General features: G+C 32.4%; 1 long non-coding RNA gene across 1 annotated transcript in view; it reads left to right on the top strand.

Moving 5' to 3' along the window:
• The window catches only part of LOC134260826 (uncharacterized), a 16,449-nt gene extending 11,439 nt beyond the window's left edge, over positions 1-5,010 (top strand). Inside the window, exons 3-4 of the long non-coding RNA XR_009990645.1 lie at positions 1,027-1,149; positions 4,954-5,010. This is a non-coding gene — a long non-coding RNA (uncharacterized LOC134260826). The remainder of the gene's footprint in view (positions 1-1,026; positions 1,150-4,953) is intronic.
• Positions 5,011-14,881: the final 9,871 nt, after the last annotated feature.

Genomic DNA, 14,881 nt, shown 5'->3' with positions numbered 1-14,881 from the left:
TAATTGACCACTGGCACTCTGTGAGTAACGTATGAGTCACATTAGACAAAGGGGAGAGAATATAAGCTCCAAACAAGATTTTTCATATAATTTTGCTTTAACCTTTGAACTAAAAACATGGGTCAAGGTCACTGCACATCCATTACCCAAAGACACTCTGTGGGTGTAGTATGAGCCAGATTGGGCCAAGGAGAGAGAAGATATGCTCCAAACAATGATTTTTCATATAAATCTGCTATAACCTTGACCCTTGACCTAGAATCATGGTTCAAGGTCACTGCACACCTGTTACCTTAAGACACTCTCTTGGTGAAGTATGAGCCAGATTTGGTCAAGGAGAGAGAAGATATGCTCCGAACAAGGATTTTTAAAATAATTCTGCTATGACTTTGACCATTGACCTACAAACATGGTTCAAGGTCACTACAAACTCGTTACCCATGGCACTCTGTGGGTGAAATATGAGCCATATCTTACATGTTGAAATTATGTAAATACACTGTATCATATTTTTAAAAATGTAACTCGCATGTTGACATAAATAAGTCGCATGTTATCATAGATAAGTAGCATGTTATAATTATTATCTTGCAGGGGAAAATAAATTCATATCTTGCATGTCCACATAATCATCTCGCATGTTAACATAAGTATTTTGCATGTTAACATTAGTTACTTGCATGTTCTCATAAATAAGTTGCATGTCTACATAATTATCTCGCTTCTTTATATAAGTAAACCGTATCTTAACATTAGTGAACCATATCTTGTCATCATTATGTTGCATATTGCATTTATGATGTCAGTCTTAAACGTGGTTGATTTTACCCATATTAAAATCAGACTATCTTTAAAGATTTGTAAATTGCATGTCTACATAATATTGCATGTTGAAGTTATTTTCTTACATTTTGACATAATTTATCTTGCATGTAGGGAGCAGAAATATGCCACCATATCAAACCCTCCATTTAATTCTGATGTAAATTTCACAGCAGAAATATATGCAACTTCCTCTCGTTTTAGTATGTATTCTAGATGATGGCAGAAAGTTTAAGATAGGAGAGAATTTTCCTGCACGTGATCAATGTAACGTGTGCTTCTGTCGCTCAGACGGAAGCCTCGTTTGTACCAGATCTTGTGAAGAAGGTGAGTAGCATTTATTGAACCTTTGTTATCTGGTTGGGACCGCAGAATCAACGCCAATTAAATGTTTAAAAGCTTACATAGAGTGTTTCATCCAACATACATTGCGGGAATATGGTCTTTAGGTTTCTTTTTTTAAAAAATCTTTCTAAAGTTCCTTATCTACGGAAACGTATAACCGCCTCGTGTTGTTGTTTTAGAACGCGATGTTATGATATAAAAATGTTGTCAAATACAATTGCTTTAATGTTTGACGATATAATTATAACAACAATCTCTGATAAGTAATACTTTTCTGATTTGTTTTAGACGACTTATACACTTTGTTATATCCAAGTTGAATTCCCAAATGTCGCACATAAAATAATGTGTAAAAATTAAGCCGCTAAAATTTGAAATCGCAGACATTAGTGCGATATAGCATATATGAAGACTTAGTGTAGACGACTAGATTCAAACAAAGAGGAAATTCAGCAAAATGTGAATGACTTGTAACATCAGATTTATAGATATAACGTACTGCATTGCATTGATGTCTGATTTAAGTAAAATAATTAAAATTGTTATAGCACTAATTGCAGGCTCTTAGTGCATGTCTAGACAACGCCTTCCCCTTTTTTCTGAGTGTGTGCTTTTCTTAGGACTCGGGGCACTCTTTGAAAACTGTTGTTACGGGCCCGATTTTTCTTCTCCGAAATTGATTTTCAAAAAAAATATTATTTTTAAAAATAAAAATTTAAAATTTCAGAATAAACAAAAAGAAATTTGCAGTTTTTACAGTGTTATAATTCTTTTTGTATATGCTTTTTTTTAAATGTAATCAAAAAGCAACTTCATAAAATGTATATAGTTGTATTAATAATAAAATAAATCTGAATTTACTGATTCACGTCATGATTGGGGAATATAAAATTTTTGACAGCACTAACTTTTGAGAAAAAGAAAGAGGACAAAATGCAAATTATTTCATTCATTTTATCAATGTACACATAATTGTAAATTATAGAGTAAATTTTCAGTCTCTTTCTTATGATTATCAATTTTATTGGCGCATGACTAATTAAGACCCTGACATCCTTAGATCATTCGCTAGATTCCTTTATTATCTACCTTGTTTGAGGATATTTTGATACGCATACATGTATTTTTTTCCCAGTTCCTTGCCTTTGACTATAATATTTTTATATTAACACATATACAATGCATGTATGTATTTTTATCAACTGCTCTCATTATATGTAAGATCATATTTGTTCTATCCGATGGATCCCCCTCCTTCTTTTGTTTGTAAATCTTTTTACTCCCCCAAATGCCCAAATTGGACTGATAAAATCTTGTATCTTAAGCTTGTATAAATCTGATGTTGCAAGTCGTACGTTCGAATTTTGTTGAATTTTTCTCTTTGATTAAATCTAGTCGTCTTAACGAAGTCTTCATATATGTTATATTGCACTAATGTCTGCGATATCTAATTTTAGCGAATTAATCTTCACACATTATTTTATGTGCGACATTTAGGAATTCAACTTGGATAAATCAAAGCGTATAAGTCGTCTAAAACATATCAGAAAAGTAGCATTCATAAGAGATTGTTGTCATAATTATATCGCCCAACCTTATAATAATTGTATTTGACAACATTTTTATATCATAATATCGGGTTCTAAAACAACAACACGAGGCGGTTATACGTTTCTACGTAATTTGAACGACATGTAACATAAGATTTATACAAAATACAAGATTTTATCAGTCCAATTTGGGCCCTTGAAGGAGCAAAAAAGATTTACAAACAAAAGAAGGAGGAGGATCCAATTATAGAACATTCGTGATAATGAGAGCAATTAATAAAAATGTATGTATATACTCAGTATATAAATGTATTGGGTCAAAGGCAAAAAATTAAGTACATTATACTAGCAAAGTGATCTAAGGATGACAGGGTCCTCATTAGTCATGAGCCTATAAAATTGATTATCATAAGATAAAGACTGAGTATTTTTACATTTAATTTTACGAATATTTATGAGTTCAAGTCTTTGTACATTAAGATGAGGACATACAAGGAGAAAATGAATTTCATCCTTAATATAACATTATTGCACTGAATTGATGTCTGATTTAAATAAAATAATTCAAATAGTTATAGTATCCTTGCAGGCTCTTCCCTAAATAATAAATCTCATGAATGTTGCTTCAAAGGACAGTCACTATATTTGGTAATACGTGTACTATTCAAACTATGATAACGAAATCTTTAATCATGTTCTTAGCTTGGAGAACATATGCAAAAATATATGCATCAAATATTTTCGTTTGATGTGATGTCATGCATTGTTAAATATGACCTCAAACTATTAAAAATTCAAAATTAAAAGAGAAAGTTGTATATTTTCTATGATAATTCAATTGGAAAAAAATCGAGCGTACGTCTGCACATATTCTTATGTATTTTTTAACATGACGTGTAGCTCATTGATAAAATGAACGAAATGATTTGCATTTTGTCCTCTTTCTTTCTAAAGATAACACAGAAGCTCATTAGTTAGTGCTGTCACAGGCACAATTTTCACCCCAATCGTGCTTTGATTTATTTGATAAATTCAGATTTATGTTATAATTTATACAAACATATATTATGAAGTTGTTCTTTGAGTACATTTAAAAAGCAAATATATAAACAATATATAAACAATTATAACACTGTAAAAACTGCTTATTCATTTTTAATTAATTCTGCGAAAAAAAATCATTTAGACAGTGTTAATTATTAGATTTTTAAAAATTAAATCAATTTCGGAGAATGAAAATCAGGCCCGTAGCTACGGTTTTCAAAGAGTGGCTCGGGTCCTTAAAAAAGCACACACTCATCGATTTAATACAACAGTGATTATTAATAAATCTGATGTTACAAGACATTCTAATTTTGTTGAATTTTGCTCTTTGATTAAATCGAGTCGTCTAAGCGAATTTTTCATATATGTTATATTGCACTAATTTCTGCGATATTTAATTTTAGCGACATAATTTTAGTGCAACGTATAGGAATTCAACTTGGATATATCAAAGTGTAAAAGGCGTCTAAAATATATCAGAAAAGTATTATTCATCAGAGATTCTTGTCATAATTAAGTCGCCAAACCTTGAAGTACTTGTATTTGACAACATTTTTATATCATAATATCGTGTTCTAATACAACAACACGAGGCGGTTATACGTTTCCGTACGTTTCCGTACTTATCCCCCAAAAAATGAAGAAATATATCTTGCATGTTGTCATACATGTAAATATCATGTTTTTTAAAATGTAACTCGCATGTTGACATAAATAAGTCGCATATTACCATAGATAAGTAGAATGTTATAATTATTATCTTGCACGTAAAAATAAATATCTTGCATGTCTACAAATCATCTCGCATGTTAACATAAGTATTTTTCATGTTAACATTATTTACTTGCATGTTCTCATGCATAAGTTCCATGTCTACATAATTATCTTGCATCTTTATATAAGTAAACTGTAGCCTGACATTAGTAAACCATATCTTGTCATTAATATGCTGCATCTTGCATTTATGATGTCATTCTAACGTGGTTGATTTTACCCATATTAAAATCAGACTATCTTTAAAGATTTGTAAATTGCATGTCTACATAATATTGCATGTTAACATAATTTTCTTACATTTTGACATAATTTATCTTGCATGTAGGGAGCAGAAATATGCCACCATATCAAACCCTTCATTTAATTCTGATGTAAATTTCACAGCAGAAATATATGCAACTTCCTCTTGTTTTAGTATGTATTCTAGATGATGGCAGAAGGTTTAAGATAGGAGAGAATTTTCCTGCACGTGATCAATGTAACGTGTGCTTCTGTCGCTCAGACAGAAGCCTCGTTTGTACCATGAGATCTTGTGAAGAAGGTGAGTAGCATTTATTGAACCTTTGTTATCTGGTTGGGACCGCAGAATCAACGCCAATTAAATGTTTAAAAGCTTTCATACAGTGTTTCATCCAACATACATTGCGGGAATATGGTCTTTAGGTTTCTTTTTTTTTTTTAAATCTTTCTAAAGTTCCTTATCCCCCAAAAAATGAAGAAATATATCTTGCATGTTGTCATACATGTAAATATCATGTTTTTAAAAATGTAACTCGCATGTTGACATAAATAAGTCGCATATTACCATATATAAGTAGAATGTTATAATTATAATCTTGCACGTGAAAATAAATATCTTGCATGTCTACATATCATCTCGCATGTTAACATAAGCATTTTTCATGTTAACATTATTTACTTGCACGTTCTCATACATAAGTTCCATGTCTACATAATGATCTTGCATCTTTATATAAGTAAATTGTATCTTGACATTAGTAAACCATATCTTGTCATTACTATGTTGCATCTTGCATTTATGATGTCATTCTAACGTGGTTGATTTTACCCATATTAAAATCAGACTCCCTTTAAAGATTTGTAAATTGCATGTCAACATAATATTGCATGTTGAAGTTATTTTCTTACATTTTGACATAATTTATCTTGCATGTAGGGGGCAGAAATATGCCACCTTATCAAACCCTCCATTTAATCCTGCTGTAAATTCCACACCAGAAATTTTTGCAACTTCCACTTGTTTTAGTATGTATTGCAAATGATGGCAGAAAGATTAAGATTGGAGAGAATTTTCCTGCCGATGATGGATGTAACGTGTGCTCATGTCGTTTAGACGGAAGCATCGTTTGTACCATGAGATCTTGTGAAGAAAGTGAGTAGCATTTCCCTTACCAAAAATATTGCCTTCCTGCAAATATCTGCAGCAAACATTGCTGCAAGCTTGCGGCAACGTAGCAAGAACTCACGACAGTCTATACAAAGCCTTTTGTGTTTGCAGCAAGCTTGCAGCAAACATTTTACCATACAAACGAGGTTTGCTACAGGTCTGCAGCAAACACTGGATTTTCCAAATAAGGAAAGCTTGCGGCAAACATTGCTGCTAACTTGCAGCAAACAATATCCTTATGGTTTTGGCACATTCCTGTGTACAAGCAGCAAGTTCGCAGAAAGCCTTTGTCCTGACCTAAATCTGTTAACTTTAGAGATAATCCACCACGTTTATGAATATTTAAATTTAAGTGCATGAAATAGCTTTTTGTTATATGAACAGAACATTCAGAAATTTACATATAATTTTTAATTGAATATTACCGTAACAACAGTTAATAATTCATTTGAAAAAATGATTTGGGTCCATTAAACTAATACATTTAAGAAGTATACATATGTGATATTAAAATGAGGACTGAAATTCACAATAAATAGATTTAGATTTGACCTAGCAGTTACACCAGTTACTCAGACCTGTTTTTAAGAAACATTTTTTTCATATCAAAATAAAACAAAATCTTACTAATTAGATATCATGGATGCCAATTAAGAGCCATTCTCTGTAATGATTTGAAATTTTATATACGAGCTGTGGCACGCATAGTCTCAGAATTTCTCCAAACTCTCTATGATAAAAGTCATTGATACCCTAAACTGAAATCAGGATATATTACCATGGCAACATGTCTTAAAGTTCGAAAAATGGCAGTTTTTAACATGTTTAGAGCCCCATAGTTAACATTTGCGGCAAAGCAAACAACTGGCAATGACTGTTTCCAAAAGTTGAAGGTCAGATGTCTCAAATGCATGAAAAACATGTTTGGTAAATCAACTATTACATACGTTACTATGGTAACAAAGTATTCAAAAGTAAAAAAAATATTCATTGAATTTTATAAAGTCATACACGTAAAAATAAAAAGCAATTATAGGATGAAATGTTACCAAATAATAGAAAAAAGAGCCTTGAAACATATACCATGAACAAAATATGATATTTCATTTTGGTTGGCAATGGTTGCCAAGGTTTTTATACCACAGATAGCCTTCAAAGTAACACTCTGTATAATTAAATCTGATCCTATCTTTTAAAAAAAGCACATTTCCTCATAACTAATGATCAATTTTATAAGATGTCGGTGTGCTCCAAGTTTTCCCACTTGAAAAAATTCAGATTGGATTCTTTAAATAGAGCGTTGCTATGGAAATAAGCAGAAAATATATGCTTAAAAACCTGAAAAATATTTTCTTTCCTTGGATACGTACCCTTAAATGTAGATTCCCAAAACTTTTATGATTGATATTTATTAACAGCTAACTTGACTTTTAAGTTTGACTATCACCCAATCTCTAAGTGGATGCTAGAAGTTGGCACACAGGGTTTAATATTGATATAAAGTTCACAAAATCGAACATTTTCCCTTCTTGGTAACCATAGCAACAGTGTTGTTTTATTCATCAAATTTTATCAATATATGATATTCAACTTTTCTAACAGATAAGTACTATTCAAGCTGAGTCCTTTAATTTGTTTGTTGATTAAATGGCAATTTAATTCTTAATGCAGCGAAAAATAATTCACTTTTAAGCACTGGTACTTTGTTTCCATGGTAACACTGCAAAGTAGCAATTATTCCCAATTTTTCTTATGGTTTTGGTATTGCAGGGTCCTAAGGATGCATATTTACCAGTCTTGAATTTTCATGTTTTTCCTCAAGACAGTAGGATTAACCCAATCTTAGTTACTGGTTTTGCATGGTTACACTGTGTTACCATGGCAACCATAAAAGTTATTTATAGAATAATATTGCTTATACTTATATACTTAAGGTCAAACATTTTCATTGTTTTTCTTAAGTCGTTGATTGAGTTTGAGCATGTAACACCTACCATTAGTGAATACGGAGTGTTTTTCAGCATATTTCAGCATTTTAAATGTATTCCAAAAGTACCCTTGGTTACCACTTCCTTGCAGATATAATCTAAACAGTTTCTTTACAGTATAAGTGACATCAAGGTGTCATGTTTTTGTGAGAATGGTTTGTTTGCTTTTTCTAGTTTTTATAAAGCCACAGTCAAGATATAAAGCGGCTGAAAATCTCGATTTTTCAAACTTTTCCGGCTGTTGCCATAGCAACCGAGACACATAGCAACGAAATTTTGTTTGATATTTGTTTCTGGTGTCAAGTACTAAGCATGGGTGAAGTTTCATCAAAATCGGTGACCATGCGTGGCAACGAAGTTTAAGTGGTTACAGAGAATGGCTATTAAAACCTACATCCAGAGATTTGCACTTTTAATCACTCAAAATCGTATATATTCCTAACAAAATACTGAGACATGTACAACGTCTTTTCAAACAATTCAAAAGGGCCAGTTCTGTGTTGACCCCAGTACAATCTGCATTTCATTGGCTGATTTGACTTTTTTAGCTCACCTGAGCCGAAGGCTGAAGTGAGCTTTTCTGATCGCATTTTGTCCGTCGTCCGTCCGTCCGTCTGTAAACTTTTCACATTTTCGACTTCTTCTCAAGAACCACTGGGCCAATTTTGACCAAACTTTGTACAAAGCATCCTTGGGTGAAGGGGAATTTAAATTGTTAAAATGAAGGCCGAGGCCCTCACAAGGGGACATAATCAAGAAAAGACAAAAATAGGGTGGGGTCATAAAGCACTGGGCCAGAAAAAGCTGAAACTTATATGGAAGCATCCTAGGGTAGTGTAGATTTTAAATTGTTCAAATCATAAACCCCACGGGAAGGGCAGGGCAGAAATGGGAAATCAAAGTTTTACATAGAAATATTAAGGAAAATTTTTTTTTAAATCTTTTCAAAAACCCCTGGGCCAGAAAAGCTGAAACCTATGTGTAAGCATCCAGGGGTAGTGTAGATTCTAATTTTTTTCAAATCATGACCCCCTGGGGGTAGGGTGGGGCCACAATGGGGAATCAAGGTTTTACATAGAAATATATAGGAAAAATCTTTAAAATTTTTCTGCTCAAGAACCACTAGGCCAGAAAAGCTGAAACTTATGTGGAAGCATCCTGGGGTAGTGTAGATTCATTCTTTATTGTTCAAATCATGACCCCGGGGGCTGGGCGGGGCCACAATGGGTAATCAAAGTTTTACATAGAAATATATAGGAAAAATCTTTAAAAATTTTCTTCTCAAGAACCACTGGGCCAGAAAAGCTGAAACCTATGTGGAAGCATCCTGGGTTAGACTGAATTTTTCAAATTAAGTCCCCTGGGGGTAGGGTGGGGTCACAATATGTATTACAAGGGGGAAATCTAAGAAAGAACAGCATGGTCAAAGCTTCTCAGGTGAGCAATGTGACCCATGGGCCTCTTGTAACTGTTCTTGCTAACTTGCTGCGAACATTTTATTGGCGTTTATGTTTCTTGCAATGGTCCTGCAAATATGTTGGGTCGCTGCGTATTTGCAGCAAGCTTGCAGCAGTTGCTGCAATGTAGCTAGCGGCATTCATCTGCGAACAAGAAAATTTTCTAAATTTTCTTCCTGCGAACAATTTTGTTTGCTGCAAGCTTGCAGCAGACTTGCTGCAGGCCTGCAGCAAACATATCAGTTTTGTAAGGGTTATTGAACCTTTGTTAGCTTGTTGGGACCGCAAAATCAACGCCAATTAAAAGTTTAAAAACTTTTTTTTTATAATGCTGTATTTTTTAATATTTTCATACTTACAAAAGAAACGAAATACACACACAAACACACCCTCACACTCCACACGCACTCAGAATGTGCACCTTTCCCAAAATACCAGCTTTCATAATTACACCTTAAGTGATAATTGAAATTATGTATGACAAATCAAATCAAACATTGCCCATTTACTTTACATTTTAGTTCTACAATGAAAATTGCTCCCACAATATTTTTTCAATTTTCGGGTTATACTTAAAAATATTAAAAGCTTCTGTAAATTTAGGTATGGTACATTGAGTTTTTGAGTAATACAAATACTTTTTTCCTAACAAGATGAGAAAATTTTCTAAACAACTTCTTTCAATATTACCCAGCATCACCTTTTGTTTTGAAATTACATAATCATTTTCAAATGCTTGATACCAATTTTCAAAATCTTTCCAAAAAATAATCACATGTTTACAATCATAAAAAAAGATGAATCAATGTTTTACAGAAAGAACAAAAATTGTTTTCAGTAATTCTTATCTTTTGAAGAAACTAATTTGTGGCAAGGAAGCCCATAAGAATTCTATATTGAAAGTAAATTATTTTGGTGTCCTTTGTACAAATTGAAGCATTCCGAAAGAAAAATTCCCAGTGTTTTTCTGTAATAGGTTCATTTAAATAAATCTTCCTTTTTTAACTTTTTGGATTCTGGTGCCACAAAATTCTTATCTTTTATAATTTTATACAGAAATTTTATACTTGTCACAGACATCATTTTTGTATAACACATTTCTCTGGTGCTGCAAATTGATTGCCTCTTTCTGTCATATAAACAGTTACTTCCCTTTTGACTCTTGCGGGTGCTCTTGATACAATTTTAAAATAGTTAAAAAAAATTATTAGTACCAACTATTTTTTAACATCATTAAAACACCTAAATTTTCCATCATCCGACAACAAGTCTTTCAATACTTTAAAGGTACTTGGACACAGATTTGAAGTTAATATTTTCTCATTTTTTTCTGTATTATATCACGAATTATATATTTTAATAGCATTTCACACAAAAATTAATTAAAAAAATTATTTCATTTAAAAGTTATTAAAACTTTAAATTTTTTGGCGGGTTTGATTGACACGTCCTTGCTCTTTCACAAATTTTAACTTCATTCTTAATCCTTAGGAAAAGAGGCAATTTTGATGTGTTTTAATGAGAAATATTTAAACTTTTATCAAGAAAAATAATTTTATTCAGAGTAGAAATGTTAGAAAGCAAAACACCTTCACAAGTATCGTCATTCCGAACTAAGAGATGCGAACAGAGTTTAGCAAATCGAGCACACTCGTGTTATGTACACAGTTTTTGTAAACAGGGCTCGAGTTCTGTTATTGTTTATATTTAGAATTCACCGGGTGCGTTCAATCGTCACAGTCTGCTTACCACAACTGCACGGACTGACAATATATTGTGTGTTTGTTTTGCTTTCAAACGTGTCTACTCTGAATTTTCTGGATTATAGTATTAATATTTTTCATTTATACAAAACGAGATTGTCACTTTTCCTAAGGATTAAGAATAAAATTAAATTTGTGAGAGTGCAAGGATATGTCAATCAAACCCGCCGAAAAATTTGAAATTTCAATATCTTTTAAACGAAATAAGATTTTTAATTAATTTTTGTGTGAAATGCTATTAAAATATATAAGTCGTAATATTATAGAGAAAATAATAACTTCAAATCTGTATCCAAGTACCTTTAGAACCTTTTTCTACCCAAGTCTTGTAAAAACTCCATTTTTTGCTATCAACGAAATTTCTAATATCAGTATATAAATAATCTGTAGCACTCAAACAATCTTTTTTTAACAATTATAAGAGCTTTTAACAATATTATCACAGATAATTCAATTTATGCCGCTATGAGAAATATATTATATTTTACCCCTAAGGATAATTCTGCATATCCCTGCACAGTCTGCAGGATATGCGCCCTTATTGCAGCGCAATTATCATAGAACCTTTCATTGCGAAATCGCACCTTATTTTGCTTGATAGAGTTATCCAATCAAAATCCTTGATTTTGTTGCGCCATTTTTGTTAGCCTGGCAGTGCATTGAAGAAAAAAAATGTTTCTGCAAAAAGGGACCTGTGTACATGTGGTCTAAGATCAATTATTGGTCAGCTTCTTAGGGGAGAATCATCGGTGCCTGTAATTTATCAATTTTATGCCGTGAAAACTATCCTCGTATCGGGGAACCTATTTCGGTGGAGGCACATGGTGTTTTGGCAGTTGCTGTTTACTTCCACAACCCCCTATGAAGAATTTGAAACACGGGGACCGCTTTAATTTCGTCCATGCACTGGAGAAGTTCTAGGAATGCAGTGTTTGTGCATTCCCGTCAATTAAGGGCAGTATTGTTTTGGTCATTATACCAAAACAAATAATGTTTTAACGTTTATATATTTGGAGCAGCTTTTAAATCATTATTTTATTCATACGTCATTTTGGTTAAGCTGCATGCCTTTATAAAATACAGGCTAACTGGCGGTGCAACAGGGCAAATCATTTTCATAATTTATATTTACATGTATTTACAATATGTACCTGTTACCACTTCATGGGTTCTCCTTATGATTTGTCTTTCTGATGTTCAGTAAATACATATTATGGAAATAATAGTATTTATGTCGAAACTGTTTTCCATTAAATTATTTAACCTGTATCGTTTCCCCGATTATGATACCCCCTTTTCATGGAGAGAATTATCAGTTGTCTCGGCGAATGAAATCTCACTTGCGTACTTAATCTACATGCATTTACAGTCATTCACTCATTGTTCCATTTGAATATTCTGCAGCTGCATCAAAATTGTGAATTTTATATGACTGTTCGATTCTGCAATTTTATCCATCCTGTTTACATTACTGGAGTTAATAAACTGCCTGATCGTGAAACCTGTTTACGCATAATTTATGGTATCCTGGTTGGTTTTGCGAATTATTGTTAACACTTGAAATATTGGCTTGTTTACAAAAACATGCACGTGTTGAATCAATTCAGCAGATGAAACTTTCTCAGATGGTATAGGCCTATCTATGATAATTCAATTTATGCCGCTATGAGAAATATATTATATTTTACCCCTAAGGATAATTCTGCATATCCCTGCACAGTCTGCAGGATATGCGCCCTTATTGCAGCGCAATTATCATAGAACCTTTCATTGCGAAATCGCACCTTATTTTGCTTGACAGAGTTATCCAATCAAAATCCTTGATTTTGTTGCGCCATTTTTGTTAGCCTGGCAGTGCATTGAAGAAAAATACCCACCACCCACCCTTTTTGGGGTTTTTGGTTTTATATTATTTTGCATTTTAGTCCAGATTTGTATTTTTCTAACTAACTTGTCATATGTTTCTTGATTGGCGCAATTGTTTGAACGCCTCACAAGATTTACTCATTTATGTTATATTTTATGCATATTTACATGTACTCTGATATGTTCACTGCATGTAAATTTCTAGTCAGTCTCGGCGCAATTGATTGGACGCCTCCAAGGATTTACTCATTTATGTTATATTTTATGCATATTTACATGTACTCTGATATGTTCACTGCATGTAAATTTCTAGTCAGTCTCAGGGGGATCACACTTGTACTTTTCACCTGTGTACATGTAACCTGTATTGTTTAATATAAGATGACCCCCCTTAATGATTCGTTATACATTTTACTATATGTCATTGAATAAAATGACATATACGACAAAACTGCATATCTGTGTTTGGTTGTTTTTCACTGCACTTTCAGGCTGATATTTCTCATAGGAGGCATAAATAACATTTTTCCGAAAATCATTACCTATATGATTAAAAAATTCTGAGAGTTTTTCTTTGGTTAAATAAAAAAAAAGTTAAAATCTTTTTGATTAAAAATACAGGATAATAATTGCTGCCATGCTCCACTGTTGTCTGTAAGGACTCTTTTGACCCATTTAAGTTTTTTATGAGATGAAGGATGATAAATGGATCATGTTTAGTCCACCTTCTTCAATTTTTCCTATCAATGTATTTCTTTTTACTTTTTCTACCTTATATGCCCAAATAAATTGAAATAAAATTTTATTGATCTCATTAGGTAATTCCTTTGATGGATTTGGGAGAGCTGAGAATAGGTGTACAAATTTAGGTTTTAATGACTGTAATCTTTCCTATTGGGGTCAAATCTCTTTTCGCTCATGATGCAAGCAATATTTTGATAGAATTTATTTTGGATCGATAATTGATAGACACAATATTTCTAAGTTTTTTTGTGAAAATTATTCCTAAAAGCTTAAAGGTATCAGCACTCCAATTAATTTTTAAGTCATCCCATAGAGTTTGCTTTGATCCTGCCTTGCTTCCCAACCATACTGCTTGAGATATTAAGCTTCAAACCAGAAGCATTTCCAAATTTTTCGATTATTTTCATTGATTCTCTCAAAGACTTTTCACTTCCATCTAATGTTAAAAAAGAGTCATCCGCATATTGTCCTAGTTTTTTTTCTATCCCATTAATCGATATACCTTTTATGTTTTCATTATTCTTCAGTGAGATTGCAAGTAGTTCTACAGTAATGATAAAAATATATGGTGCCAAAGGGTCTCCCTGTCTACATCCACGTTCAAGATTGAAAAAGGAGGATAAGTTTCCATTATTTATCACGCAGCTTGTGCTGGTTGAGTAAAGGGTTTTAAAACATTTAACTAATGAATCTCCAAAATTAAAAGACTTCAATGCTTTAACAATAAAATCCCATTCTAAAGAATCAAAAGCTTTTTCGAAATCTAATAAAAGGAGCAAACCAAATTGTTTTTTATCTTTAAGGTAATCTATTAAGTCATATAAAAACCTGGTGTTTTCACCTATGATACGCCCTTTTATAAAACCTTTTTGGGTATCACTTATAATACTGGACAACACATTCTTAATGCGATTTGCTATGGTACTAGAACCAATTTTGTAATCTACATTTAACAATGAAAGAGATCTCCAATTTTTCATATATCTTCTATCCTTTTCCTCTTTTGGATTGCATGTAATTACCCCCTGAGATTGAAACTGTAAAAGTTTTCCAGTTACATACCCTTCATTTAAAGATTTCATAACAAAAATACCTATATCTTTCCAGAAAAATTTGT

This window comes from Saccostrea cucullata, unplaced genomic scaffold, assembly GCF_032062105.1.
Source record: "Saccostrea cucullata isolate Sc308-1 unplaced genomic scaffold, CSIRO_AGI_Scuc_v1 ctg1231, whole genome shotgun sequence".
Classification (NCBI taxonomy): domain Eukaryota; kingdom Metazoa; phylum Mollusca; class Bivalvia; order Ostreida; family Ostreidae; genus Saccostrea; species Saccostrea cuccullata.
The sequence above is the reverse complement of the archived record's forward strand: the minus strand, read 5'-3'. Positions and strand labels throughout refer to the sequence as shown.